Here is a 25,370-nt window from a genome sequence, read left to right on the forward strand (position 1 = left end):
AATGTGAAGGTAACCAATTGCTCTGCTACCCCCAGCAGAAATCCCTACTTCCTAGTAAAAGTCTGGTTTTTGGTGCTGTCCTTGGGGTAGTGGATGAGCCCATGGACACAGAAACCAGTTTTCAGACTTCTGTGGTGTCTAAATCTGATTATATCATATCATCAATACGGGTAGCACAGGCAACTGCACAAAGTAGATACTCTAAAGAACTAATTAGTTGTAAGATGAGCCCAGTCATTCCCTTCTAATAGTAAAATGTGATACGTGGCACAGACAGGGTGACAGTCGTGCTCCAAATTACATAATGCCCATAATTTCTAAATGATTACAAGGAAACGACAGTACACAAAAGCCATACTTAGAGCATCACCACATTATTGGAATTTTTAGGATGACTAATAACAATAAATCAAAGAACCAATAAAGCACCATTGGACGTGGACTGCAAAATGGCAACTCAAGGGAGCCTTCACTGGAGTAGGGGCTTGTGCCAGCAACATGCTGTGGGCCCTCTTACACAGCACAGACTTTATCTGATTAAGTACAACTGTATTACTGGTACATCTCTGAGCATGGGTCCCTTCAAAAGAAAAGAGGAAATCCGTCTTAGTTTTGGCTGACATTCAACCATCTGGCTGCCTGGAGGGTGAGGAGAACATGAAATGCAAGGTGGAAGCGGGAACTAGTGCTGGTGCTTGACAGACACCCACAGATATATTGCCTCAAATAATCTGAGGAATGAGGAGCAGCCCAAGGCATTTTATATTCAAAAGCACAAGATATTTGCTGTGTCAATTGATGGCAAAGTTTCTTATTATTTGTGTCCTCAAATAATGACAGACTATAGGCAGATTAAGGATACCCAAGTACAATATCAGGCATATTTTTCCTTAGCGCTCAGCAACTGTGACACCTAACAATAAGCATCACCCCAAACATCAAGCCAGCCCCTCTGCTCTGCTTCTGGCTGTTCTGTCCACCCCACCTCTAGGGACACCCCTGCCCCGCTCTCCCCTCGCCACCAAAACTGCTCACTGACACTGTGCTTGGAGCACAGGACTTGGTTGGAGTTTGGAGTCTCTGGAGGCTCTTGCAGGCAGGGAGAGCAGCATGAAGCCTTTCATGTCTTATTACAGAGAATGGAGGTGAAAATGGTAGGCAGTCACACGGGGTGGGGGGCACCAGAGGAGTGAGGAATGGGGTAGGTATGGAAAGGAGACGTGGTCAGTGTCAGGCAGAGGACACAGTGTGAGCAGCGAGCTCTCCTGGGAGGGGATGTAACCTCAACATCCAAAGCAACCACTGGCCCCTGACCTCTGGCATTTTTCCAGCAGGACTTGGTCTCAGTGACACACACAACATGTGCAGGCAGGATACACACACGCAGGCTAAACCCAGACAAATATGACTGGCTATGAAAAACCCTCATTATTTCCCAGCATCAGCCTCCTGACAACTGGGCACAGAGAGAGGGGACTTGCCCTGACCACCCGGACAACTGGAGGGGGTTGTACCTGTATTTCAGGACCCAGTTGTGTGACGTTTATATACACACAAAGGCTTTCTGACAAACGAGGAGCACACACTGCATATGTGTAACAGCCACTTCTTACAAACCAGCCTCAGTGGACCAGACCACAATCACACCTGAGCTTCTGCCATACGCATCTTCAGGTCAGACCTCATGCTGCCTGTGTGTCCTGAACAGTGGTGCCTCTGTTTTGGGGAACACAAACACACACTCTCCTCAGCACTCCCCCAGGGAAAACGAAAGGCAGGGTGTAAGAGTTGACGGTGGGAACTGAAGCATGGTCAATAGGGAAGTATTTTGGCCCCAAGGTCGTAAACAGGATAGCTGCACACCCAAAAAAAAACCCCAGGTTTATTTATAGGCCAGTTCTATTTGATGTCAGGGCTAGAATCACATTGCACTGGTCACAACATATCAGACCGCAGCACAAGAAAAAAGTGATTCTTATTGCTGAACTAATTAGATTAATCAATGCACAAAAGAGAGCACAACTAAAAGTTAAATTTTCATTTAAATTATTTAAGCCCTGAAGTGCTTTTATCCCATGTCTTAATGTGATGTGACCAATGCATTAGCCTTAACAGATCAGAAGGATACCAAAATGGAAAATATTCTGCTGTCCTGAGTGTAAAATGAGAGTATAAAGGGGAAAACAGTAACTGATCTGACAGATGCTCGTACTACAGCGTCCTGGAGGAGAAGGGTCTGGGAGGGTTCAGTGTCCCTACAGACCTACCAAGTTTTGCAGGCTGCTTGCAAGGCTGGTTGGTACCACTTGCCCCGACAGCAGAGTTTCCGTGTCAGCACCTCTCCGCCTCACCCTGAGATCCTCGAGCAGGTTGACCAGCCATCGGATCTGCCCATCAGATCTACTCAGCACACGGGAGCAAGGTGAGGAAGGGAAGGAAAGCCGTAATGCAGAGGTGCAAAGGGGCCCTCCCAGGCTGCAGCCAGTCCCTCTCCCAGCTCCTGGCCCGGAGCAGCTGTGCTGTTGTCTGCAAGGACACGAGCGGCACAACATGCTCCTCCAGCCCCGCACAGGAGTCTCGCACGTTGGGGGCAAAGAATTTGAGAGGTCCGCTTGCAGGAGGTGTTAAATAGAAAGGTCCCCAGGAAGGGCAGCTTCACAGGCTTTTTCTCATGTGATCCCACCTGCCATCACAGGGAGAGGACTTTACAGTCATCTAAACAAATTAACAATTCATTTTCAACCCTGACATGAAGATTAACCCTGCCAATTAATTCCTTAATCTCTTGCTGCCGACAAGGCTCACAGTTGCCATGTGGATGCTTGTCCATTGGGGCCTGAAGCAGGGCCATTCTGTTTAATTAATCCTGCATCCAGGATATGGTGTCGCTGATACTCAAACATATTCTAACTACACAAACCAGAGCTGCATCTCACACTTCCCTGATGCGCCAGACAGGGTTTGATGGATACCTTGAGAAGGGCATCGATTATCTCGATGCTCATGGCAGCTGTTGCTGCACAGAGGAGATACAGTAACCAATACAGAGTTGGTTTGCTACCATGTCATCATAGAAAACACTTCTTGGTCATCTCTGCAATAGACTTGATAGCTTTACAAGTTCAACAGGACTGAAAGGGGGGATTTATGATGATTGTGGGAAGTAGTGGAACCCCACAAGATGACAGTAGCCTCCAGCTGAAGCACAGACAAGTGCTGCAGCAGCGGGAAAGGCATCCACCCAGGTTTCCAGCAGAGCAGAGTTTCTCTCTTATTTTTTATGTGTGCCCATGACAGAGACACAACAAAAAGCAGAGAGAGAAGATGGGAGCAAGGACAAGAGCCTCATGGGGAGCACAGGGGAATCATTTCAGGGTAAGGCACTGCATGCAAAGCATTTGGATCCCCATATATGGATCTCACAGTAGCATTCAGAAAAACAGCTTTTTGCACGTTTTTTACGCAGAAGGAAAAGAAAACCCCCTGAGACTCTTGTCAATCTTATTCCTCCTGCCTAAAAGAACCGACAAGACGTTGGGCTTTGGCTTGGCGCTAGAGGAAGAAGGAGCAGCTGTACTGCATACACAGGCTGCTCCAGGAAAGAGAGGTTATTGGGATCTAAATGGACAGGAGTTGGGAAATGCACGAAGCACAATAAAACAGGACAGTGATGCTCAGTCACCTCAAGCGCTCCTTGTGAATCAGCTACAACAAATTGGGTCAATTTCCCTTTGTTTCTATAGGTTTTGCAATATGTAATTAAAATGACACTGCCCATTAAGGTGCTTTACAAAGTTAACTTACACTCAATAAAACCTATGAATAATATTGAAGAGTATAAAACCTCTCTGGACATACAAACTAGGAAATTGCAGGCATATAAAGTAAATAAGCAACAACACACACCCACACACCTTCCCCCCCCATAATTTAGTGACTGTTACAACTAGTCTGGCGGGTGGAACAAGTAAGTGTATCACAGAACTGCAAGGCACGAGTGGACTGTATAAACACACAGCATAAGTGGTGTTTACAGAGAAGTACTGGGAAGGAGACAGTAGGATGTACTGGACAGAACTCTCTGCTCCATGTAGAAGTCAGATAACATCTGGTTTGAGGTTTTGGTTGGGGTGGTGGTGTTGTTTTTTACGTACTTGGGTTCACTGCTCAATTATACACTGAACTCCCTCAGCCCAGAAAGGGTCAAGGTCACCCTGCTGCAATAACCAGCCAGGCACAGTGAGAAGCAGAGTCTGGGACCTCTGCCCAGCATCTCCTGACAAGGTGAGAGGCATATTGGCTGCCTGGGAGTCCTGAAAGAGGAAGCGACATTTGATGCAAACATCACATCTACCTGGTTGGAACAACCATCCCAGCAGCCATACGGGTCCCCGTGCGGAGGCCACACTGGAGACCTGTTTTCTTTTGTTAGCTGAACTTGGACTTAAGATGCACAACAAAACCAATAAAGGTTGGAGGACTGGAAGGGTCTGAAGCACAGATTTATGTAGTGGAGGCATCTTCAAAGACACCGTGGCCATGTGGCGGGGCAATCGGCTCTTTGTGTCCTGGGGGTTTGTTTCCAAAGGGTTTGTAAGAAGGACAAAAATCCTAGGGGTTCTTTCACATGGGCTGTTGCCCATGAAGTGGTGTTCTATGCAGGACTCTTAAACTGTCTTTGTGGATTCTTGGTGGTGTTTCCTTCCTGAAAGCCCTTGGTACCAACTCTCACTAGGATTCAGGGCTGCTGGGGGGGTGTGTGTGAATGTGTGGAGGGGTAATTTGCTGTTCTCTACAGGATCATTTCACAATTCCTTGTTTTCTGAAGTTGTCACGCTTTCTTCTAGGAACTCCTGCTATAAATAACTCTTGGGTGGGTGCCAGGTATGTATTTTTCCCAGGCAGAAGCCCAAACCAAGCAGCAAAACACTTTGCTATCACGCAGGGCACGCAGCAGTACGTACTGGTACACAGCCACAGGGAGAGGGAGGTCATGTCAGCTATACACCACGGTGTTGGTAGGAAAGCCCAAGCAGAGCTCAGAGCACCATCCTCCCTCTCTCGCTCAATTTATGCTTAAAATTATTTATCAAATGCAACTTTTTCAAAGCCATGCTGAACACCAACAGAGCTCAAGTGCCCTGCTCAAACCACGTGCATACATTTTTAACCCCCCACGTTCACCTCTGATGTATTAGGGCGCACTGCAGGCTGAATTTCCCATCACCACAACCGACCCCACCTCAAGCCCCCCTTCACACCCACCTAATGAAGAGCAGCTCCACAAGAACTCAGCCTCCTGCTTCTGCTCAGATTGTCTTCAACCAGCAACCATAGCAATCATTTGCATCTCCTGTCATTAAGCCTTCTGTTTGATCACAGCCAAGCAGCCCTTATGGGGATCTGGCACACACTCACAATCCAAGCACTTTGGGAAAATGACTTCAAGGATATTTAGAGAGGATTCCCGTGCCTACAACAGTTCACAGTTCAAGGGGATCCCCATCTCTGCCTGCAACACACACTGTCAAACACATGCTGCCAGAAAATTTTGCTTTGGGAGGAGAAGAGCAGAAGAGAGAACGGCCTGACAAGAAGTTCAACATCATCAGCCTTGACCTGGGATGTTTTAATTTACTGCAAGATGGCAATCTGGGATGGACCAGGCTAGGCTCTTCACCGTGCCCTTTCTCTCCCCCACCCACACAGTGCCCCTTCTCCCAAGTGCAAACCATCACCCTCAGGCTTGTGCAGGCAGCAATCCCTCCCAGCCCTTCAATCGCTCCTTGACTACGTCCTTCTCTCCAAACAGCCCCACGCCAGTCGCTGTTATCTCGGCTACATCACAAATCCTGTGAGGAGCAGCTGAGGGAGCTGGGGATGTTCAGCCTGGAGAAGAGGAGGCTGAGGAGAGACCTTATCACCACCTACAATTACCTGAAAGGAGGGTGTAGAGAGGTGGGTGCTGGCCTCAAGCTGCTCCAGGGCAGGGTGAGATTAGGTGTTAGGAAAAAACTTTTCACTGGAAGAGTTGTCAGGACCTGGAACAGGCTGCCCAGGGAGGTGGTTGAGTCACCTTCCCTGGATGTGTTTAAAAAAGGGGCAGATGAGGTACTTAGGGATATGGTTTAGCTTAGGACAGGAACAGTTGGACTCAATGGTCTTAAAGGTCTTTTCCAACCCTGTGATTCTGTGATACAACCCCTGAGCAAAACCCAGCTATTCTATCACGGGCCCTCAGTAGTTCAAAGTGCTCAACCTTTCCCTTCCCCCTTACACCTAAAACACGCCTATCTTAAAGCCCTCCACAGAGCAGGAGTGGCAAATGAGCAGGGGGAAGGCAGGGAACAAGGCTTCCTGCGCTTGCTACACAAGCATGTGCTGTCACAGCTCTCCTTGCCAGCTCAACTCATCTGAGCCAACGGCTGAATGGAATTAATAAGGCTGCTTCCCTGCCTCTGTTACGCTAAGTGAGAAGCAATCTTGCCATCGCTGGCACGCGTTCCTGGCTCTCTGGCAGACAGAGCTGGTGGGAGGCATCGCAGGATGCCAGGAGATGCCCCTTCTTGGGTTACACACGACTCCATCAGCAGCAGGGCAGCCCTTCTGCCTGAGGTCTGGCACCAGGACACGCAGCTCGTACACGGCGGTGACTGCTACTGTGCCAACACTTGTTTGGATAATGATATCTTCCAGCTGACGCCTGCAGAGATGTTTGCATTTTGCTCCCATGCTCCTCAGGAGTGTTTTCTTTTAATTGATCTCACAGCCTGGGATTTTCCTAAAATACTTAATGCTTTCATGTCCTTACTTCCAGCAGGACCTTCCTACCCTTTACACAGACTTCAGTGCAGAATAACGTGTCACTTGTTTTCTTGAAGATCTCTGGCTTTCTGGGCTCCAGAAATCCAGATGCTGGTTTTCTTGCTCTGGTCCCTTGGCATCCTTTCCCTGCTCTCATCTCTTGGCAATGAAATTAAACCAATTTGCAAGAAAATCTATTGCAGACATTGCTGTCTTCATCTGAATGAAAGATCTTGGGCTTTCTGCAGTTGCTGGCTTAAGAACATTTGTGGTTTCTGGCACATCCCTAACAGGTATGGAACTTGTACAACCGCTGAATCATGAGCTTCACAGGAATTGACGCAACACACCACCTAGTCAACTTTCAGAGGTGGCCTTTGGCTGAAAATTCACTGGGAGGAGGGAGAGGTGAACACCAGAAACCTCTGTGGGGATGTGGAGGCGTGGGCCACGGGCCAGCCGCAGCTGGGAAGAGGTGGCCCCAACCAGAAATGGGTGTATGGCTCGTGCGACTCAGCCCGTGGAGGATTGGGCAGAGCTCCTGGGGAGGATGACTCATTTGTAACGCTGCCCTGTCCCAGTGCGATGGAGGCAAACTGGGGAAACAGCATCACACCTGCCTCACAGCCAACAGCAAAGATGACACCGCCCCTACTTACCCAAAAACACACACCTACCCTCCCATTTTATCACCCCACGCACCCCAGGTCACTTCCAGCAAGTTATTAAGGGATATAATTAGCAACGCTCTCTACAAAGAAAAGAGACGGGACAAGCAAAGTCCTGTGCAAAGACAGGCTTAGAGAGAACTGGGTATTCTGCATCAATTCTCTAATAGCTGACAGGATGTGCTCCGTGGAAAGCAGCTGGAATCAGCAGCTGGAAGTCTGAGCTGCCTCTGCGTCTTTCCAAGCAGAAAGGAAGAAGCTGCTCCAGACAGACCCTGCCACTGCCAGGCAGAAAGGGAACACGGTAAGGGAACAGCTCCCGCTCGGAGGCACGTGCAGAGATGCTCTGCTGGGTGAGCCATGTTTGGAAAGGACAGAGGTGTCATACAAAACCATCAGCACTGTAAGGACTTCCCAGCCACGGTGACCTGTGGGGAATAGACCACAAGCATGTGATGGAGTTTGCACTGGTATAAACAGGCAGCCAGTCACGACAATAGCAGCCACGGCCTATTGTAGCATAACCAGAATTCATTAAGTGCTTCCCTGTCATCCTGATGAGTAATAACAACAACAACAATTAATACTTCACATGTGAACAAGTTCATCCTGCTCTTTTAAAAGCAAAAATATTGCTGCCTTTATTTTAAGGATGGGAACCCAAGATAAGTGTGGATGGTGACCTAATCGTTATTCTTTGGAGTACAGGATCACTGATTGTGTTCTGGCGCCTGGTTCATTTAGGTAATTATTTTTCTGATCCACCCTTAAGTAGAATGAGACAAGGATCTGGAAATGGAAAACAGACGTAAGACCATGCTGCTCTGTAGGAAGCTGGATATTCTTCTCACTACCTCTGATCAAAGGCAACAGATATGGGAGTTTTTGGGAAGAAAGGCAAAATACGATGGGTGAATGCATCCTGCTTTGATCTTGGCTCCAGACCTAGTAAGCACCACAGGATTCACACACATTTTCACTCAGGGATAGACACAGAAAGGTGGTAGAGGTTTTAACATCTGGCTGGAATTCAGTGTCTTGAGTCTAAAACCACACCTGGTATCACTGGTGGCTGGATCAACATGATCTGGAAAGGACAGAGCACCACCGACCACTGTTCCCACAACCAGAATGAGAAATCACGTCCCACCAGGCACAGTCAGGGCAGTAGTTGCCAATCACACCATACTTATAGAAAGCCTGTGCTGGAAAACTCTTCAAATATTGCTTACAGATCAGTCTTTTCTACATCCTGCTTTCTGTGCTGAACTCACCAAGCACACAGCTACGCTGCCACTTTTGCCTACCACACAGTTGCTTACTTCAGAGAGGAGAAACTTCTGGTTTTAGGTTCAGATACCCAAGCTCAATCCCTTTATAAGAATAGAAGTTGAAGCCTTTATACCGAAATGTCCAAACACTCGGTAAGCGCTACTGTAATTGTCATAATATGCATCCATCAGTCCTAGAGGCACTTTACAATCCTTATACATCAGGTGGGTAACTTCCCTGGTGAATGTAGAAGTTGGTGGACTTCTAAATCCCTGTCTGGCTCTCTAGCATTAGGTCAGGAGCCCCTCACCAAACCCAGACCTAAGTCAAGATCTCAGATCTCTCAGTCAGCAACTTTTCCTGTTCATGCCTGTGACCTTACTTCAGCCTCCACTTGGCAGGCAGGCAGAGAGCTGCTTGGCACAGGCAGCAGCAGAACTGACTTTGGCACACGCTGCTCCAAGCTTTGTGCAACCGTATCCAGGAGTTTGCACAGCTCTTGGATTTTGTGAAAGAGTTTGCAAAACTCCAAGAGGCCTTTGAGACCACAGCCCTTGAAAAATCAGCTTGATCATGTCTCTCTTTCTTGCCTGCTGACAAGAAACCCCCCCCATGACTTCACCACTGTCAGCCACGTAAGTGTTGAACTGTGGAAGAAATGGGTTGTTTTCTTCATCTTCCTGCCCTGCCAATCACATTGATGGATGTTGAGGAGGACCGTGTGTTTTCTTGCAGGTTGGTGCTGGTGGACAGAGTGGAACAGTGGAATTTCAGATTTGCTTTGGACATGTCTGACAGGGAGCTGTGAGGAAGGGAAACCCCAAAGGAAACTGGGAACTCATTCAAACTCCAGACTCAAGCAGATCTTTTCCAGAAGCCAACAAGTCAAATCACGGGTCCCAAAGCTATTTCTACCCCAACCCTCACCATGTTACATTGCCAGTGTTGTGATTTGCCCTGTTGTGCCCTACCAGAGCCAGCTGCTCAGAAGAAAAGGTGGGTGGTAATGACTACGTCTGACTGCAGCATCCTTCCACGCTTGGGAGCCCACAAGTCTGGTGTATTCCCTGAGCATTACCAACCACACCTAATTCTCAGGAAGAATCTTCTGATGGAATGGCAGATGCAGCTTTTTTCCAGCACATTCATGTCCCTCAATTCAGGAAAAGACCACTGTACCTGCTTTCTCTCTGTCCAGACTACCATCCATCAGTAAGGGTTTGGATAGTGGGGAGAAGTATAACACTTCATAAAGGAGAATGTAACGATGTTCCATCCCTGAATCTATGCCAGTCCTCACCATGATCCTCTGTTCTCCTTGTTCTACTATGTCTGATGACCGACTTACCTGTAATTTCCATTAAACACATTAAAACCAATGCTTTTTTGGGGGGGATTTCTATTTCGAGTTGCACTCAGAAACAATCTGTTATTCGCAGAACCAGCGATAAAGGGATCAAACAAATCCTGCCAGCACCCAGATGCCAAAGTATTAATTAAACACAGAAACAGTTATTGTTGTATTGCATCACACCCCTTGTTTGTAGCCTACAGAAGCCCCTTTCCTCTCCAGCCCCTCTGGGCAAGAGCAGACCTCTCTGCTCAGCTCCTGCGCTGGGTTTGGTACAGCAGGAGGCCGTTCATCGCCTCTGATCCGCGTACACGCGACCTGCTTCACCTCGCTGCAGAGACCAGCTGAATCAAGCTGTGGTTTTGCAGCGTAAGTGATATAAAAGAGCAGCCCTGTGCAGCAGAGGACTCTGATGGATCAGATTGAAATAGCAAACTAATGCTGGTCTATCCAGGCCACTAAGAATCAGAAATCAGATTAGGAAGAAGTCACTGACTGCACTGTCCTCCAAGCAGGCATTACTCAGGGGATATAATGGAAGCGGAAGGACTATTAGAAGTGAAATGACCAACCAATGCTAAAATACAGGGTGAAGTTTCCATTAAGGTACACTGTGCAAAAGGAACATTGTTGGGTGAGGACTGAGAGCGACAACCTTTAATTACCTCCAAACACGACACCTCTATTGCTCACTTCAAGTGCTGGAGCAGGCAAAGGTGCAATACTGTGCTACGGAATGATGGGGCAGTGGAAGGGTGGACAGGAAGGAGAGGAAACCAGGCTTTCTTGAAAATGCAGTACCTCTTGCCAAGGAAAAGGATTTTTCTTCTAAGTTAAAAGACAACTGACATTTCTTCCTGTTTTGCAGGATACTGCATCGTTTTGCTCCTCACTCACTGATGATCTTAATCTGGCTGATGAGGACACAGGAAGGGCAAGAACACACTGCAGAGAACGTGGTGCTAAGATGGAAAATGTGTTGTGAAGCTCAGATCATGCTGCCCACGAGGCAGCAGCTACCTGCACTTCTGATTTGTACAGCGCTGTGCCATGGGACAGCACTGCTACTGTGTCTATGGCTGTGCAGAGAGGACACACCAGCAGGCCCATGTCCCTGTGATTTTGAGCCTGGTAAACACCTAGGAAATCCTTCTCTAGAAACATGTATGAAGTACATTTGGCATGATGGAGGATTACACACACATCCATCGCCACTGCTTTTTAAAGAGAAGTTACTCATATCGGGATCAGGATGGAAACAGTTTCCTAGCATCTCTGAGATGGCTGGAAAATGTATTAGTTTCTATGAGCATATATAAAAATAAATATGGATATAAATATAGATATAAACCTGTGGGTAACTGTGGGTCCCAAGGGGAACCTGGAAACCTACCTGAGCAGCAAGGCCTCTCACATTATGCAAGCTCCAACCTGCTGTCCTTCTCTAAAAGAGGATGTCTGGGTTTTTACCAAACACAACCCTAACTGTCCAAAAATGCTCAAACACTCCATTAGCAAAATAACCTGTAGAAAATGAACCATGAAAGCTCTCTTCCCTTTACTATCAACTATACTTTGTCTTAGGGTACAAGGAGACCACGAAGCTAATGGCTGGAGGGAATAAAACAGAGTTCTTGATCAAAATCCAATCCTATTATTTTCCAGCTTGTGGAACAGAGAAGAAACAACATTTAAGTGTCTGTCATTTACCACTGACCTTTGAACAGAAATTTTCTGACAGCCCTTGTTTGTGTTTCCATCGGGGATGGGCTGTTTCACAGACTGCCGGCTGCCTGCTGCAAACCTGGGGAGGCATATGCGAGCCCACAGAGGTCTCGGGGTTTGCAGCCATCTGAATCCTAACGCAGTTTAAATATCACTTAACTCTCCACCTTGTTAATGCTTGGAGAGGCACACAGGCCAGCTGAGAAGGCATCAACATTTCATGTGCTGATGCGGGCAAAGCAAAGCAGCCCAGCCCCATTTGGTCCTGCAGAGCTTAGAGCATGAACCCAGTAGGATTAATCCCCCCAGCAAAAAGCTAAAGAGTCACAGAATCACAAGGCTGGAAAAGACCTTTGAAGATCATCAAGTCCAACCATTCCCATCCTAAGCTAAACCATATCCCTAAGTACCTCATCTACCCTTTTTTTAAACACATCCAGGGAAGGTGACACAACCACCTCCCTGGGCAGCCTGTTCCAGGCCCAGACAACTCTTTAAGTAAGAATTTTTTTTTCTAATATCTAATCTAAACCTGCCCTGGCACAGCTTGAGGCCATTTCCCCTTGTCCCATCACCTGTCACCTGGCTGAAGAGACCATCGCTCACCTCTCTACAACCTCACTTCAGGTCATCCTGAAGGGAGCCCATAGTGCTTTCTGAAAGTGCCAAACTCACCTTTGAAAAACAAGAAATGTACCCCAAGTAATTTAAACCAAGTATTATCATTATTAACTGCAGTCAGGTGAAATCACGAGGATCTGAGAGCAGCATAATGAACAGCAAGTCATCCAGGTTTGACAGGGTTCATGGCCAAGCATTTTCTAACTGACTGAAAGTACTAAGATGAAGGTTTTGAAAAGAGGTGAAATTTAGAAATAATACTCCTTGGTGAAAGAGTTGCTTGGAATTTATATAAAATTTAACAGAATGATCTTTTGTAAAACATTTTTAAAATAGTGTAAGATTTATCAAATATAATCCTATAGAAGTCCTTAATTCTTGCTTAAATTCTACTTAGCAATTTTAATTATTCCATTTAAAGAAACCAACTGCACCTCCTATGTTAAATAAGGAGTTAAAATAAAAACGAGCCTCTGATTTTGAGCAATTCTATCAAATTTTCCTGGAAGATGACTTTCAAACTCTGATTTTGTACCTCTTCATGCTGGTTTCAGCTTTTCCTAATAATCTCCTTGTGGGGCTGCAGTAACTCATGACTTAGTGAAAAAAAGAGCTTTTACAAAAAATAAAATAAAAACCCCAGCCAAAAAAACCACCAAAACCCACAAGTGCTTACATCAGCCTCATGTGTCAAGATACCCTGCTCATCCATACTGTGTGTGGCTGTGTCCCGGCTGTGCTCTTGGCCACGCAGCCAGTGCTCACTGGTGGGTTGGCCCTGGATATGTTGGCTGCCAGTCCCCATGGTAACCCAGCTCCCAAGAACCCGGGGGCTTCATGGGTTGCGTACAAACTCACTCAGCACTTTCAGAAGTGACTTAGCACCACAGAAGCACAGAGTGAAAGGGGAAAAGGGAAGTGGTTTTGGAGGAAAGTGTTTCCTTCTTGCAAGCCACATGTGGGAGGTTTAGGTTTCCTCGTAGAAAAGATTGTCCTGGTGATACCTCAGCAGCCCCAGGAAGATGTCTCAGCGCACTGGAGATAAAAGCCTGACTTCTGGGAAATTCAGATTTCGCTCCTGGAAGGAACTCAGTTACGTAAGATGCTTCCTCAGAAGCCCGGTGTGAATCCCCTCCTTTCTGAGCCCACTCTGAGATAGCCATCTGAGGAGATCAGAGGGCGTCCCAGAAACGCCAACACAAGCAAGCCCCGCCTCTTTCTTTTCTCACATAAAGCAGAACAAAGACTGGAAGGGTCCCTCCCTGGGAAAGCTCAGTCCTACCAACTGCCCCAGGCACGCTCAGCTCTTTTCTGGGGCAACTGCAGTGCTCCTTCACAGACTGCACATCTCAACCTTCTGACAGCCTTTGAAGCCACGTCCCTTGTCCATCCTCTTCACCTCATCTGCATAAGACACTCACAGAGACCTCAGGCGTCCCGCAGGAGCACAGTGGGAACGAGGTGTTTGCCTCAAACGCAGGGTTTTCTACTCTACTGAGACGCACACCAGGCTAACTGCAACTCTACAGTCACAAAACTGCCGCTGTGGAAAACTGCTTTTTTCAAGCTGGAAGCCTGTCACCAGCCATGCTGCTGGTACACGGGGTGTTTTCTAGGTTTATTTATCTTTCTTGCTTCTCCCTCCATCTCTGAAGTCAGTGTGTCAAAGAATGAATTACGTTCCTGATGGACTATGGGTCATTTTTCATCACATCCAGTGTGGCAATGCAGGGCAGCTCAGTTACTTGAGTTGCAGTTCAGACACAGTAATCAGTCTGATCTGTGAAGAAACTCCTGGTCTTTCAAAACATTCACATGATTTCCACCAGCAGCTTATATTGCAACAGGACTATGTGGGTTTATATTTCTTCACACTATGACACTGCTGGAAAAAAACATTTCATGATGGTAGAATGAAGCGAGGAGGGAATTAAAACAATGTTCTATAAACAAATAACAACTCCCCCCACCCTCACCATATGCTTTTGGATTCTCCTTCCCCTACTCCCTTCTTCACTTTCAGCATTTGCACTGGGCTGTCCTCACATCTCTGGAGAGCTCAGAGGTCACAACACCAAGCAGGCTGGTGGTCATCTGAAGCCTGAATACCACTCCAGCACTCAGTGGACATGATGACCATTGCCCAGGATGACCACTGGCCCTGGCAACCAGTTGCTTTACATATGCTGAAGAGAAAAAACACACCAGCTTTACTACCTCAAGGTATCTATGAAGCCAGAAGCAGTCTTCCTCTTCCTGCTCACAGGCACCAAACAAGACAGAGGTAAATTAAACATGTACATTATATTTTCAGAGTGGAGACGCTGCCTAGCAGAAGTTTTGCAACAAAGCAGTTTTCAAGGGCCATCATCCAGCCTGTGTTGTTTTGACCACCCTTTGCCAACTCTGCTGAGCACATTTTATGTCTTGTGTGAATTTTGAACAGCAGTGCACAAGCCCAGAGAGCTCCAGATTTCACTCAGGACAGCTGGCTTAACCAGCCACAGCCCCAAAAAGCCTGAAAATTTATAAACCTCCACATTTATTCCTAGGAGGAAGCAACGACCAGACCCAGAAATGGGACAGAAGTGCGGAGTAAAAATGGATGGCAGGTTCCAAGAGAAGTACATGTCCTGATCTGGAGCAATTGGCTCTTGCCCATCTACATGGCACAGTGACAAGGCAGCATCACCAATTTTTAGATGGCATTTAAGACAATCTCTCCCTACAGGATAAGTGGGATTTTGTGTTCCAAAAATATGTTAGTAAAACCTCCCTGCTGGTTCATCTCCTGGTTTTGGTGTAGGAAGATGTAGGCTAATTTCCTGACAGCACACACTAAAACAGAGCAGGAAACAAGCAGGTTTCTCCTTATGGCTAAATTGTTAGGTAAAGGCATTTCTTTGTTGCTATCACTGTTGTTTTCCAGTACCACATTTGTATAAACCCAGGCACCCAGCTCCTGTAGATGCCATTGGCAGGTGAGCACCAGAAGATGACGTAGATACTGCAGAAATCTTGGGCATTTGGACTCACAGGGAGCTGTGTCCCCGAATGACCTTTGGGGAGTTTACTCACCATGACTACTCCTTGCTGGAGTACGGGAAGTACATCTGAACCTGGACACCAGGACTAAAGCAAACTGGCAGGGAGAGAAGGAAAGGGATGGGAACCAGTGCATGGGGCACAGAGGGTATCGGAGATGGAAATGTGGCCCAGCAGGCAAATGTCACGGGTGCAGGAAAAAGCAGAGAGGGGCGAGAAGAGAAAACATGGCCCTCCACACTCTTACCCACAAATATAATCCTTACTTGCCAGAGAAAAGGATTCAGTCTTACAAACTCTATGAGGATTAGAAGCAGGTTTCCAAGCTAACAGAGTTATCAACACGTAGCCTTATTTTCCATGCTGTACCAGGACTATTACATATTTTCCCAAAGCACTCAGGACTATCAATAAAGCTTTGGAGTCAAAAGCATGGAAACAATCCGCTTTGGGTTTCCTTTCCATTGATGCCCAGCGCTCCTAGCTAACGACCCAGATTCCTTGGAGAAGAAACAGAGCCCACGCCGAACAGATCACACTGTTTGTTCTCTGATCCAGTCACAAAGACGTCATCAAGCTGACAGTCATGCTGACTTCTCCTGACTAATCTGCACAGAAATATCATCCAGGAAGCTCTTCACAGAGAAGAGGGAAGTGCAAATACTACAACCAGGTTTTCAGCTAAATGGGCATGTGATGCTGCTTTAATTTTATGTTAAATGTCCTAGCCAGAAATCTCATGTGGCAGATGGTCCTGAGAATCCTGTAATATGATAATTAAATGTCTGCCTATAAACAAAAGTGTTTGCATTACAAGTGCTTTCCCATGGCATTTAACTATGCGGCATGAATCAGAGGCAGGCACAGAAGCAGTTTTTCTTGGGTCTAAGCAAGTCTCCTATCCTATCCCAAGAGAAATAGAACAGCAACTTGTGATCTTTCCCCAGCAGTGTTGCTCAGCACAGTCCTAGCAATAAAAATAATTAGATCTCTTACATTTATACCATATATGTATCTTTTATTCCGAAAAATTCTCAAAGCTATTTACTAGCTCCATACCCGTCTCAGCATTTGAGATTACTGCTGTATCATGGGTGGATAGCAACAGCAAAGTCTCATGTGGACTCTGCAGAGCCTCTGGCTCTTCTTTCAGTAAGGAATGCAAAGACTGGTACCAAAACCTCTGGCAGGAGGGAAAAAATCCCATGCCATTAAATCCAGCCACTCCTGAAAGACAGCTGTGTAGAGAAACACAGAAATCCGGGACAGATCATGAGAAAAAGTGCCCCAGACAGCTGGAAGCACATGTTGCACTCAGGTGGCTGGGATATTACCTCCAAGGAGATGTTCTTGTGAGAGACTTGATCCAAGAAGTGGATCCTTGCTCTCCTAATCGACACCAGCCAAAGGCTTGCAAGGGAATCTATCAGCAATTTTTCATTCCGTAGGTATTGAAAGGTTAGGATAAACCTGAGCCTCTGCCAGTTCTGACAGTGTCTATTCCTTCCACAGACCTCATCTAGCTGCAGCCACAGCCGCTGCAGGCTGGACACTACTCCCAGGCTAATAAACCCTCCCCACAGAGCAGAGCAGTGCAGAGGCTCCGAACGGCTCCTTGCAATTCCCTCTCCAAGCCGGTTGATCCCGTGCTGAGCCCGAGTTGACCCAGACAAGCAACATACTTGCGCTCACATTACCTCACACGTGAGCTAACATGCTCTGACAGACAGACAGAAGCACACTGACTGCGTACAGCACCAGCAACCAGGGGCCTGACTCTGATCTATCGACACCCATCTCACCCCTGCGTAGTGCCACTGATTTCTGTTGAAATACTGCCAAGGTCAGACCGATTCCGGAGAGTCCAAATGTAATTTTGCCTGCTGAAGGCAGGGCTGCATTTTAAGTGAGAACAGATTTAATTAGTGCTATTTTAACATGATGAGTTGAAGAATTGAGGGGGGGGTGGGCAGGGGGGGAGGGGGAAATAAAGACAGAGAGAGCTCCAACAACTATAAATTTTAATCTCCCCACTGCGATCTTAAAAAATGCTGGAGTGTGGAGGAAGGGAAGAGAAATTACCAAAGGGAAATAATGTTTCTCCTAACAAGATAATGCAGGGTTTGGGAAATAAAACTAAATAGAAAAAGCCTGGAGTTAAGAACCCTGCTGCTTAAAAGCAGCACTGAATTCCCATCACTGCAGGTTATAATGGAGTGGTTCTGCTTTGCTTTGTATTTAACATTCTACATTTCACTCCTGTTCACAGACCTCTGTGGAAAGCCAAGTTTTGATGTGGGATTACGGTGCAATAGCTGATGACCACATTAGCCATCTGGTCTCTTGCAGGTCTGAGCACAAGTCCAGGTCTTTCTCAGCCAAGAGTCATTGGCTAAATGAAGTGACATTTCTGATTTGCGTGTCAAACCATTTCCACTCCTGCATGTACATGGGCGTAGCTGGGGTCTGTCGCTCAGCACAGTTAAATTGCCTTCAAGATCTGCAGGAAGAAGACTTCCAGCTGACAGCAGCCGCCAATGGCTCACCTGGCAGAGCTGCTGCCCGTGGCCTCGGCAAGCACTTGCCAAGTTCAGACATAGCTTGTGATGAATGAAGAACACATGCAACAAGTCTAGCCACTGCTAAACAGACTCAAACACCTGGCCAGGTGCCAGCAGATGCAACATCACACATTTTACAACACACACAGAGAGGGAACACGATTGTCTATTTCCAGCAATAGACCAGGCTCAGCATCTTTGCTCTCTTATTTATGAGAAACCTGGTTGCCCAAGGTTCGTGCTCTGAAGAACTAAATATCCAGTGACATAAACTCCAAATGATACCTGAAATTAGAGTGAAACACGTTCTTGTAATTGGCAACAGGCAAGAACTTTTATCTGCTTTAAATCAGAGCAGAAAGGAACGAAGCAGTTCCAGGCGGATCTGCTATGTAGTGGAAATGCCTTAAATGCCCAGAGGAGCACGGTATAAAAATGGAAACAGCCCGAAATAAAGCCTCTGACGTCAGAGGGACTGTTTCCTCCAGCCTCAGCCAGCTCTAATAAAAATCCACTGAGAAATTCCAGAAGAACCATTTACCATGGAGTCCAAAAGACTTATTCAGTGTCTGCTATAAAAACAATTTTGAGAACTTATTTATTGGGGCTGGTGGTATCATTGGTGCACTGCCTCGTGCCTCCTGCTGCTGCAGACAGACCCACAGCCAACAGATACCAGCCATCAGCTGGGCTCTGGCTCCTGTTTGTGGGTAAGAAGCAGTAACATAAATTAATAAAATGCATTTCCTGGAGGCTACAGTAGGTAACTCCCACGTACAAGGGCTAATTCTGGCATAGCACATCACTCTGCAGAGCTTCCCAACCAGCCGTGCCTTTCTCTGTGCACTCTCAGGCAGATTCAGTGACACGAGGTCTGTAAGGTCTCATCCCCCTAACTGTTAGTCACAATCTTGGATATTTTCCTCATCTTCACATCCCCAGAACTGCTCCAAAATACTCCTCTTGTTTACATCTGACCCAGGTTTGGCCATTTTCCTCCCCAGATGAGGGAAGGACATCCATGGGGTGGGGTGGGGGGGACACAGATGAGCTATTTAACCACCTCCTGACATTTTTGTAAGGTATTTCAAAGGTGAAAAAGTAACTAAAACCATCCTGCATGGGGGAACTGCCTATTTCTCTCTGTGTTGTTTCCCAGCACCTCTTCAGAGAAGGAGACTGGCTGACTGCAGGCCTTGCACCCCGCTGGAGCTCCCTGCAGAGCACACGTGTACACACACCCAGCCTGCACCATGCCCACAGTCCTCAGCTAGAAATCAGGCCGCCTTCCAGAGTATTTATAGACCTTGAAAAAGAGCCAGAACCTTCTCTCCAAGAGGATGCACAATTTAACATTGTGCAAAGTCATTAAGCCTCACAACACCTCCTGTACAGCCCTGATCTGGTAACAGGGCGCGCGAGCAGCCCACCGGACCTCACTAGATTAGCTCACGTACTTGTGGGCACACTAAAACACCCCTCCAATCCGACCCAGACCAGAAATACAAAACAAAACAATCACTGACAGTGGTGCAGACATAAATGTATTGTTAAAGTTTAGCACAGGCCTTTGTTGATAGCAAAGAAGTCTGATGGTAGAGACATGAATTTGCATTTTGCATCACACGGCAGTTCTTGTCTGCACCCCCCCCCCTTTTATTTTTCAGCAGGAAATATTTTACAGCTTCTCATTTTTATTTTGTGGGTTTAGTCTGTTTTGAAGGAAGCCCAGGTTTTAGCCCTCTGGCACGTGTTATCACACATGCAGAAGGCTTTTGCAAACAGCCCCAGCTCTTAATGTGGATGAGGTTGGTGGTCTGAATTAAAATAGTTCTCTTGCACCCTTGGACCTTCTTTAGCCTGTCTGATGGAGGAGATTAAGGCAATGCAAGAGGAAGTAAAAGTTCACAAACGGATGATTTGTCAAGGGATTTCCACAGGTTAGCTTTTATTTAAAGCTTTCTCAATCATCTTATCTTACTGGCTTTAAAACTGGAACAGTCACCTTGGCACCTACATCCATTCCCTGAAGTGTAGTTATAAAAATGGCTGGGGAAGCCACTTGAGTTACCAGGACACCGACAGCCATCTGCTGTGCTAACGAAGGCAGATAATCAGCAGGCAATTGAGGCAGCCACCACAACCAGGATCAAATAAGGTCTATGCACTACAGCGTTTCTTCTAACAGTCACAGGCACTGGAATCTAGCAGATCCCAAATTCTCAGCTTCTCAATAATGGCTTTATTGATCTCTCAATTGTGAAATATCCCTGAAACATGAAGTAAGCATAAGAGGCAATATCTCCTTGGCTCTGCCAAGAGCCTGAATTCCAGGCTCCAAACCCTGAATTCCCTGAAGTCCCTTCTCAGCAGCACTGCATCCTGTCACATGGGACTGCATGTGCAGCAAGACATGTATTTTTAAAATTTGACCAAGGATGTCAGTGCCCAGAGTTATTTGCAGCCTGTTTCCCCACTCCATTCCCACGCACATGTTTCTGCAGGGTCTGAAGTTTCTGGATGAAGAGTGTTATTTCAGTTCCAAGGAATATTACTTCTGGTTAGGTTTGTTAGGTCAGTGCTCTGGGAGACTTTCACTGAACTCATTGGAGCTCTACCAGAGAAGAACCTGACCTGAAATTTTGTATCTGGGCTCATGAGTGAAACCATCAATATGGCTTCATTCAGCCCGACCACAGGCATCTAACTCTTGGTCTCCTATTGCACCCTAGAGCCTGGAGGCACCTTTGGGAACAACTGGCAAAAAAGCAATGCCAAAACCTGCCAGCACAAGAAGGCTCACTGGGAACAACTTCTATGTGGACCACGTTAGCGCTCTAAGAAATGTTATTTGTTCTTTTCCCTTAACATCTTTACTGCAGTTGGAGCAAACTGCATTTCACCACTGCCCACTACTGTTTTAACAAAACCAGGTTCTTTTAATTAAAAAGTGGCTATAAAGCCTGAAACCCCAAGTGATGGTTAGACAGACATATTGACTGAAGGCTCCTTGGCTGTTTCGGTACTGTGCCATTTTCTGACTCTATAGCAAAGATCTGTCTCCCAAGTGGCAAGGAGTGAAATGTATTTGTTGCCTGTAGTTTTCTGCTGCTCAGATTCGAGTCATTCTGAATCATCCCCAGTACCACAGCGTGGAGATCCATGCCACGAGGGGCTATATGCATCCCATCTCCATGCATTTACAGTTTGTAACTGTAGCTGTCGAGTAATGCTCTACATATGGGCTAGAAAGAACATTATTGACAGCATATTGCTTAAACTGGGTGAGAAACTACTTCTCAACCTGTTTTCAACCTCATAATTCAGCAGTGTCCAAATTAATTTTATGATAATCTCATGCATCAATAAATTCAACTCACAGGTGGCTGACAGAACCCAAGATTTTGAAAATTATGTGCATTCCCCTTCAGGGAACAGACACGGGCAGAAGCAAAGGCTTGATTGCAGCCTGTGTATTTTTAGACACGTTAATTAAATCTGCCACATCATTTTAGATAGATGGCTCTGCAACTTTAATCCCAAGGTGCTGCCTTTCAGAGGGATTCCTGCGGGAGTCAATTATATTTTGTTTGCATAGTGTTAACAGGTGGTACCTGCAACTCCAAACTCTGGGCATGGAAATGAAAATCCAAAGAGCGAATTCTGTTCACTTTGCTAAAACAAATGTAATTGCAAGCAAATATCCCAAAGACCCCCTGGGATAAACTACCTTTCTCAAACTCCTCAGAAATACAGTTTGCCCATCTATACAAGGTCAACTGCTGGTCAAGTCTGGCTCCTTGCTCAAAGAAAACTAGGATTAGTTTCCCTTTTTGCTCCCCAAAAACTCACTACTTCTGGTTTCTTCCCCAGAATTGGTCCATCTTCCTTCACAGGCACAGGAAACTAATGTATTATGTCTTTCAGCAAAACTTTGGTGAAGTTAAGGAAGAAAGTAAAATAGAGGTATTACATAAAATCTCAGGCATGACATTTCATGCACACAACTGAAGCTCTGAATCTGCTAAACTAGAATGTAGGCAGACCCACTGAGACATTGATCAAAAGAAGTATTTGTGCATTTGTTGGGATTTTTGGAGCACTCAGTGGAGTCAGGCCATACTAGCCATCTGGTTAAAAATCCCTTAATTTTGAAGGCCCCATGACAGTGATGAAGTTACACTGCTTCCCAATGTAACAGATGATCATGAGAAGGCAGGTACACAGTAAGTGCAATAAGAAACAGCAGGATCGATTAGGATCATCAGGATAATGATGGGTCGATCTTAATTCTTTTCAAAATAACGTGACACGATTTCTGCTGCTGGCCAGACAGATTTTAGGCTGACTTCAAGCAGTTCTTGCCCTTGAGTTTGAGAGGATTTCATTTCTTACCTAATTGTCCCACAAATTTCCTATGTTAAACCTGGTCAAGCCCACAGCCCATTGAGCTGACAACAGTCCTCTTAATTCTGTGGGCACACAGCAGGAGTTATCTAGTACAAGGATGAGTCTGTGTTTTGGCTGTTTCTAAATTGTGTTGGGGAAAGATTCCTGCCTGTTTTCCCAGTGTCTGCACTGGAGGCATTGCTTACTTGCCATGCTGGGCTGTTTTGTTCACTGCTTACTACACTTGTGGTTTCTTCTCTGACTACCCAGTGAACTCTCTGCCTGTGGTTTCAAACCTTAATATTAGTCAGGATTTATGAGGTGCACATCTTCCAAGACCACAGGTGCTGATCTCTGTTAAAAGCAGGGAGCTTTCATCCTAAATTCAAAAGCAAAGAAATTTTCTTGGCTATAGAAACCTGACTTTAGCCAGGGAACAGACCTTTCTCTCCAAGCCTTACTGATTTGGAAGACCTGAGAGGGAGGGCAGGGCTGTTCTCTGATAAGGGAATTGTCAAAACAGGCCGGATGCTATCACATGAACGAGCACAAAATAAACCAAGGAGTTTGGAGGAAGGGCATTAGTCCTGTTAACTGCTGTGCATTTTTTTAGTGACCATAAATTCAATCTAACAGTATTAGAAGTGACTCAGACTGTAAGGCATTCACCACATCCTTTGGGACAGTATTTCAGTATCTGGTGAAACGTTCAGCTGAAGTTCAACTTTCTCTTAATTATATCCTCTCTCTCTTTATAGGCTCTTTACCTCACTGTAAAAGAAGTTGCTCTTCTTTTACTGAGACAGAATATACAGCAAACCTTTTGCATTTTCTTCCCAATTCTAAAAATTAATCTCCTCAAAACATTATTTAATGTCTACCTCTGCTACTTGCACATAAAAATTCGTTTTTACTCACATGACCAAAGTCAAGGGACACAATATAACATACTTCATAAAAGGATGTCCTTGTTATATTTTCAACACAGCTAAATCTGGGAAGGACCACTGCCTTTATAGAGCCTCAAGTTTCAATCAACAAATCAGTTGTTGACAACCACATTGTCTTGTGACTTTGGCAAATAACAGCCTACATGAAATCAGTAGGAGCTTTGTCACTGATGTCAATGGAAGCAGGATTTTTCAAGTGGGCATTTCGTTAAATAGACTTTCTGTGATTCTCCAGTCTCTAGAGGTGAGCTGGATTTGCAGCACATGGACAGAGTTGAGTTGTTCCCTATGAAAAATAAAAGCATGAACACAATCTTCAATTTAAGAGAAAAAAAAACCCTGCTCCCTGAAAACTATTGTAGGAGAAGGGTTGGTGCATGACTGCAGGGAAAATCCTGTTCTGACATCAGGTAAGATGCACATCCTTCTCAATTCATACCTAACTAAGCACATGGCATCTCCTCGTTGTTTCTTATGAGGGAGTCAGATACCCTCTGGTTCCTCAAGCTTCTTGCTCCACACAAGTCATCCAAAAGCCAGAGCATCCCTCATGACCACAGACTGCCTCAGGTACCATATGGATGGATGGATACTGAGTTGCCTTCCTCATCCAGGCATTACACAGTTTCCATGTTGCTTGCTCAATGCCACAAAAGGCAAGATGGCAGAAGATAAGCAACAGCATCACTGACCCAGTGATGCCTCTTTCTCTCCAGAGCTCTCTTTTATCCTCCCAAAGGCTACTAAGCATATCAGGTCTATCAGAAAGCTGCCCAGGGGTCATTCGTAGCAGCAATTCATCTGGCTGATTTGTAAATAGTGTTAAGCAGCCCTTTCAGACCCAGAATCTGAATACACCAAGAAGCTGTTTCAGGAAGGGAATGGAGATATGGAGATCAGGCACCATTATCTTATCAGCTGTATTGTAGGTCTGCCAAGCTCCCCTCCTTAGGGTTTGGTTTCTTTTACTAAAGGTTCCTCCATACTTAGACCTCAGTTCTGCATAATTTTCTTGCATTTCAAAGGATGAGTTAAAAGCTGCATCAAGTGGTTAGGCAGATACATACATGCACAAATGGCAAGTTCTCTGTATTTCATTGACTAAGGGATCTGAGTGGCATTAAAAAGCAGAATGTAATCAAGGGAGTAAAGCATCCAGCCAAATTACATGTCTTCAAACTAAGATTCCCACAGAGGTACCTGAAAACCCCAAGAAAAAATCCATCCCAATGCATTTAATTCTTTAAAAGAAGAATAAGAAGGGACCCACAAGTCTGTTTCACCCATAGCATCATTTCAGGTCCCTTCCTGGCTCACATTTATCATCAGCCACAAAGACTGGGGCCCAAACCACTGAGGATCATTCCACTGAATCTGAATTTTTATTTTTATTCCCACTTCACACCAACACTGAAGGTGTGGTGTGATTCTGGGGTTTGGGTTTGATTCATTAAAGATGTGAGACTTGGGGTGACCCAGCCTAGACATCAAGGACTGAGTCACTTCTCTATTCTGCACCTTAACTGAAACAATAATATCTGAAAAAAACCCCATCATCTGAAAAATGCTCCCTTTGACTTGCTTTCTCTGTCTTCAGATTAACACTATTAACAGATGGAGCATATTTAATTTAATAAAGGTTGATTTTAATCAGACTTAGAGTCCATAGCAATTAACAATGAAGTCCTCAGTTCCTGCAGAGGTCATCAGCCATTGTTTCTCTCTCAGACATCTGGGAGAGACGTGGTGGGGTGCAGGGATGTGGCCTGTGTGCATGGATCAGGGAGCAGCAATATGCTCCCTGCTTGCTGTTTGAGGAGAGCAAGCCTCAGCAGTGATCCATCCAGTGAAAAGCACTGCCCTCACCCAAAAACACTCTGTGCTGAGCATGGTAAAAAGCTGCCCACACACCCGACAACCTGCCCAGGAAACTAATGCATGGGGGAAATGCAACTTTCCACACATTTATGAGCTTTAGCTATTT

The sequence above is a fragment of the Gallinula chloropus genome, assembly GCF_964237585.1.
Source record: "Gallinula chloropus genome assembly, chromosome: 9".
Taxonomy (NCBI): domain Eukaryota; kingdom Metazoa; phylum Chordata; class Aves; order Gruiformes; family Rallidae; genus Gallinula; species Gallinula chloropus.